This window comes from Dendrobates tinctorius, unplaced genomic scaffold, assembly GCF_039654945.1.
Source record: "Dendrobates tinctorius isolate UK_male_01 unplaced genomic scaffold, ASM3965494v1 ptg000126l, whole genome shotgun sequence".
Classification (NCBI taxonomy): Eukaryota; Metazoa; Chordata; class Amphibia; order Anura; family Dendrobatidae; genus Dendrobates; species Dendrobates tinctorius.
In genome coordinates this window covers 2,771,099-2,777,821 of record NW_027361794.1, presented here as the reverse complement: position 1 = coordinate 2,777,821, position 6,723 = coordinate 2,771,099, and positions in this window count along the sequence as shown.

Below are 6,723 nucleotides of genomic sequence, written 5' to 3'. Positions count from 1 at the left end.
ATCTAGTGACGCAGTGTAGACTGTTATTCAGCATTGCTGTTTCCTCAGATTGTCAGCTCCTGTGATCAGGCCCCTGCTCCTCGCTCCGGTCTCTCCTGTACAGTGAGGCCTCATTATACTCCTGTATAAGGATCTAGTGACGCAGTGTAGACTGTTATTCAGCATTGCTCTCTCCTCAGATTGTCAGCTCTTGTGATCAGGCCCCTGCTCCTCGCTCCGGTCTCTCCTGTACAGTGAGGCCTCATTATACTCCTGTATAAGGATCTAGTGACACAGTGTAGACTGTTATTCAGCATTGCTGTTACCTCAGATTGTCAGCTCTTGTGATCAGGCCCCTGCTCCTCGCTCCGGTCTCTCCTGTACAGTGAGGCCTCATTATACTCCTGTATAAGGATCTAGTGACACAGTGTAGACTGTTATTCAGCATTGCTGTTTCCTCAGATTGTCAGCTCTTGTGATCAGACCCCTGCTCCTCGCTCCGGTCTCTCCTGTACAGTGAGGCCTCATTATACTCCTGTATAAGGATCTAGTGACGCAGTGTAGACTGTTATTCAGCATTGCTGTTACCTCAGATTGTCAGCTCTTGTGATCAGACCCCTGCTCCTCGCTCCGGTCTCTCCTGTACAGTGAGGCCTCATTATACCCCTGTATAAGGATCTAGTGACACAGTGTAGACTGTTATTCAGCATTGCTGTTTCCTCAGATTGTCAGCTCTTGTGATCAGACCCCTGCTCCTCGCTCCGGTCTCTCCTGTACAGTGAGGCCTCATTATACTCCTGTATAAGGATCTAGTGACGCAGTGTAGACTGTTATTCAGCATTGTTGTTACCTCAGATTGTCAGCTCTTGTGATCAGGCCCCTGCTCCTCGCTCCGATCTCTCCTGTACAGTGAGGCCTCATTATACCCCTGTATAAGGATCTAGTGACACAGTGTAGACTGTTATTCAGCATTGCTGTTACCTCAGATTGTCAGCTCTTGTGATCAGACCCCTGCTCCTCGCTCCGGTCTCTCCTGTACAGTGAGGCCTCATTATACTCCTGTATAAGGATCTAGTGACGCAGTGTAGACTGTTATTCAGCATTGCTGTTTCCTCAGATTGTCAGCTCTTGTGATCAGGCCTCTGCTCCTCGCTCCGGTCTCTCCTGTACAGTGAGGCCTCATTATACCCCTGTATAAGGATCTAGTGATGCAGTGTAGACTGTTATTCAGCATTGCTGTTTCCTCAGATTGTCAGCTCTTGTGATCAGACCCCTGCTCCTCGCTCCGGTCTCTCCTGTACAGTGAGGCCTCATTATACCCCTGTATAAGGATCTAGTGACACAGTGTAGACTGTTATTCAGCATTGCTGTTACCTCAGATTGTCAGCTCTTGTGATCAGACCCCTGCTCCTCGCTCCGGTCTCTCCTGTACAGTGAGGCCTCATTATACTCCTGTATAAGGATCTAGTGACGCAGTGTAGACTGTTATTCAGCATGGCTGTTTCCTCAGATTGTCAGCTCTTGTGATCAGGCCTCTGCTCCTCGCTCCGGTCTCTCCTGTACAGTGAGGCCTCATTATACCCCTGTATAAGGATCTAGTGATGCAGTGTAGACTGTTATTCAGCATTGCTGTTTCCTCAGATTGTCAGCTCTTGTGATCAGGCCCCCGCTCCTCGCTCCGCTCTCTCCTGTACAGTGAGGCCTCATTATACCCCTGTATAAGGATCTAGTGACGCAGTGTAGACTGTTATTCAGCATTGCTGTTTCCTCAGATTGTCAGCTCTTGTGATCAGGCCCCTGCTCCTCGCTCCGGTCTCTCCTGTACAGTGAGGCCTCCTTCTCCACCTGTATAAGGATCTAGTGACGCAGTGTAGACGGTTATTCAGCATTGTTCTCTCCTCAGATTGTCAGCTCTTGTGATCAGGCCCCTGCTCCTCGCTCCGATCTCTCCTGTACAGTGAGGCCTCATTATACCCCTGTATAAGGATCTAGTGACACAGTGTAGACTGTTATTCAGCATTGCTGTTTCCTCAGATTGTCAGCTCTTGTGATCAGACCCCTGCTCCTCGCTCCGGTCTCTCCTGTACAGTGAGGCCTCATTATACTCCTGTATAAGGATCTAGTGACGCAGTGTAGACTGTTATTCAGCATTGCTGTTACCTCAGATTGTCAGCTCTTGTGATCAGACCCCTGCTCCTCGCTCCGGTCTCTCCTGTACAGTGAGGCCTCATTATACCCCTGTATAAGGATCTAGTGACACAGTGTAGACTGTTATTCAGCATTGCTGTTTCCTCAGATTGTCAGCTCTTGTGATCAGACCCCTGCTCCTCGCTCCGGTCTCTCCTGTACAGTGAGGCCTCATTATACTCCTGTATAAGGATCTAGTGACGCAGTGTAGACTGTTATTCAGCATTGCTGTTACCTCAGATTGTCAGCTCTTGTGATCAGGCCCCTGCTCCTCGCTCCGATCTCTCCTGTACAGTGAGGCCTCATTATACCCCTGTATAAGGATCTAGTGACACAGTGTAGACTGTTATTCAGCATTGCTGTTACCTCAGATTGTCAGCTCTTGTGATCAGACCCCTGCTCCTCGCTCCGGTCTCTCCTGTACAGTGAGGCCTCATTATACTCCTGTATAAGGATCTAGTGACGCAGTGTAGACTGTTATTCAGCATTGCTGTTTCCTCAGATTGTCAGCTCTTGTGATCAGGCCTCTGCTCCTCGCTCCGGTCTCTCCTGTACAGTGAGGCCTCATTATACCCCTGTATAAGGATCTAGTGATGCAGTGTAGACTGTTATTCAGCATTGCTGTTTCCTCAGATTGTCAGCTCTTGTGATCAGACCCCTGCTCCTCGCTCCGGTCTCTCCTGTACAGTGAGGCCTCATTATACCCCTGTATAAGGATCTAGTGACACAGTGTAGACTGTTATTCAGCATTGCTGTTACCTCAGATTGTCAGCTCTTGTGATCAGACCCCTGCTCCTCGATCCGGTCTCTCCTGTACAGTGAGGCCTCATTATACTCCTGTATAAGGATCTAGTGACGCAGTGTAGACTGTTATTCAGCATGGCTGTTTCCTCAGATTGTCAGCTCTTGTGATCAGGCCTCTGCTCCTCGCTCCGGTCTCTCCTGTACAGTGAGGCCTCATTATACCCCTGTATAAGGATCTAGTGATGCAGTGTAGACTGTTATTCAGCATTGCTGTTTCCTCAGATTGTCAGCTCTTGTGATCAGGCCCCCGCTCCTCGCTCCGCTCTCTCCTGTACAGTGAGGCCTCATTATACCCCTGTATAAGGATCTAGTGACGCAGTGTAGACTGTTATTCAGCATTGCTGTTTCCTCAGATTGTCAGCTCTTGTGATCAGGCCCCCGCTCCTCGCTCCGATCTCTCCTGTACAGTGAGGCCTCATTATACCCCTGTATAAGGATCTAGTGACACAGTGTAGACTGTTATTCAGCATTGCTGCTTCCTCAGATTGTCAGCTCTTGTGATCAGGCCCCTGCTCCTCGCTCCGCTCTCTCCTGTACAGTGAGGCCTCATTATACCCCTGTATAAGGATCTAGTGACGCAGTGTAGACTGTAATTCAGCATTGCTGTTTCCTCAGATTGTCAGCTCTTGTGATCAGGCCCCGGCTCCTCGCTCCGGTCTCTCCTGTACAGTGAGGCCTCATTATACACCTGTATAAGCATCTAGTGACGCAGTGTAGACTGTTATTCAGCATTGCTGCTTCCTCAGATTGTCAGCTCTTATGATCAGGCCCCTGCTCCTCGCTCCGGTCTCTCCTGTACAGTGAGGCCTCATTATACCCCTGTATAAGGATCTAGTGACGCAGTGTAGACTGTTATTCAGCATTGCTGTTTCCTCAGATTGTCAGCTCTTGTGATCAGGCCCCGGCTCCTCGCTCCGCTCTCTCCTGTACAGTGAGGCCTCATTATACCCCTGTATAAGGATCTAGTGACGCAGTGTAGACTGTAATTCAGCATTGCTGTTTCCTCAGATTGTCAGCTCTTGTGATCAGGCCCCGGCTCCTCGCTCCGGTCTCTCCTGTACAGTGAGGCCTCATTATACCCCTGTATAAGGATCTAGTGACGCAGTGTAGACTGTTATTCAGCATTGCTGTGTCCTCAGATTGTCAGCTCTTGTGATCAGGCCCCGGCTCCTCGCTCCGCTCTCTCCTGTACAGTGAGGCCTCATTATACCCCTGTATAAGGATCTAGTGACGCAGTGTAGACTGTAATTCAGCATTGCTGTTTCCTCAGATTGTCAGCTCTTGTGATCAGGCCCCGGCTCCTCGCTCCGGTCTCTCCTGTACAGTGAGGCCTCATTATACACCTGTATAAGCATCTAGTGACGCAGTGTAGACTGTTATTCAGCATTGCTGCTTCCTCAGATTGTCAGCTCTTATGATCAGGCCCCTGCTCCTCGCTCCGGTCTCTCCTGTACAGTGAGGCCTCATTATACCCCTGTATAAGGATCTAGTGACGCAGTGTAGACTGTTATTCAGCATTGCTGTTTCCTCAGATTGTCAGCTCTTGTGATCAGGCCCCTGCTCCTCGCTCCGCTCTCTCCTGTACAGTGAGGCCTCATTATACCCCTGTATAAGGATCTAGTGACGCAGTGTAGACTGTTATTCAGCATTGCTGTTTCCTCAGATTGTCAGCTCTTGTGATCAGGCCCCCGCTCCTCGCTCCGCTCTCTCCTGTACAGTGAGGCCTCATTATACCCCTGTATAAGGATCTAGTGACGCAGTGTAGACTGTTATTCAGCATTGCTGTTTCCTCAGATTGTCAGCTCTTGTGATCAGGCCACGGCTCCTCGCTCCGGTCTCTCCTGTACAGTGAGGCCTCATTATACCCCTGTATAAGGATCTAGTGACGCAGTGTAGACTGTTATTCAGCATTGCTGCTTCCTCAGATTGTCAGCTCTTGTGATCAGGCCCCTGCTCCTCGCTCCGCTCTCTCCTGTACAGTGAGGCCTCATTATACCCCTGTATAAGGATCTAGTGACGCAGTGTAGACTGTAATTCAGCATTGCTGTTTCCTCAGATTGTCAGCTCTTGTGATCAGGCCCCGGCTCCTCGCTCCGGTCTCTCCTTGTTAAATATTAATAATCCGTTAATTTCTTATAAGACTCAGTTCTGTAGAATGCTTTAGCTTACATGACATAGGCTATTTTTAAGCTTGGCTCATGGTAGAAAGACAGCTCCATATATGTAGAGACCACGTGCTTTAGGAGACGTATATAATTCATGGCTAACTGTAGAGGTCGCTCTCTTCTTCCCTCACCATCATGAGAGACAGACGCAAGATGACATGACATAACAGCTGGTATATTACTTGACGGCGATGTGAGAAGCCGAACTGAGACACAGCAGCCATTTGCTATCTCGGAGAGAAGAAGAATACATGTTGCTTTTGCCATGTGGGATCTCAGAGCATGATCTAATGGACAATATCTCTTTCACTTATTTTTATTCACCTGTTTTTCTGTAATAACCTTTCTTTGATGGAAGAAACCAAATAAACCACTATATTTTTATCTGGTAACTAGTCCTGAGTATTTTACAGGATATGCATTATTTTACATTGGAGAGCCAGCCAGATCTGAATTTTTGTACTTTTTTGCGGATTTCCCTCAACTTGCCCACACGGGGGATTGGACTTTGCTAACGTCAAATCATATGTGCAAGTTATCGGGAATTCCACTATTTACAAGAATCACATAGAACCTAGAAGTAAGAAGTACCAGATAGATTGAGAAGTACTACAAGTGCCAAAAGTATCAGACCTAAGCCAGACGTGTGAAGACAGGAACCCAGCGTTGTCCATCAAAGGGAACAAGCTGAGACATTTCAAGGTAAGAGAAATGGATGTCATTAATTGTCTTGCTAAGCAGAGTAAATTGAAATTTAAGTCTGTAGACAATTCTAATTCAGAAGTTTTATGGTTAAGTTTATATGCCGAGTGTGAACTCGAGAATCAGAGGTTAGATTCTAAGTTTTTCAATAGAGAAAGAGAGAGATTAAAAAATATTCTACAGATGGTAGATATATTTCATAGATCTGTGTCAGAGAAATCTAAAAATGATTGTGTAGAGGATAATGATATTCCCGAGATTCACTGTAATGTGGAGAAACAGTTACAAGTAGTAGCAGCTATTGAAGGTGACCTTGCAGATGTGGAACAAGATGGAGAAGTAGGAGGAGACTTCAGAACTGACGTAGAGGACGTACAAGGGAAAGACGTACCACTAAAAATAGACGACTCACAGGCCCAAATCCGAAGTAGCGTGAGGAAGAATTTGATAAAAATATGCCAAATAATTCCTGCTTATGACAACAAAATAGATGTTTATAGAAACTCTGAGATCTTTGAAAGTTGTACTGATAACTTTGATTTATCTAACGAGGAGAAGAATCAGTTGTTCAAAATGTGGATCCCTGTAAATTTTGCTAGGAGATTGTCTTTAAAGTTATCTGGTGAGACACATGAGAATTTAACTGATAAGGACAGATTAAAAATTCTCATTTTTTGTTCATCAAATGAAAATCATCCAGATATTGATATTCTTCAAAAATTAAGGATTGGTCGGAAGGAATGTATTTTTACGTTCATGTCCATATATGAACGTTTGTACAAAATGCTGAGTGAGAATGTCAAAACACCGTCCCTCATAAGGAGTTTTGTAAGCAAATTTTGGTTTCTAAATCCTGCATCTCGTGTTATTGCGTCACAAAAAGATT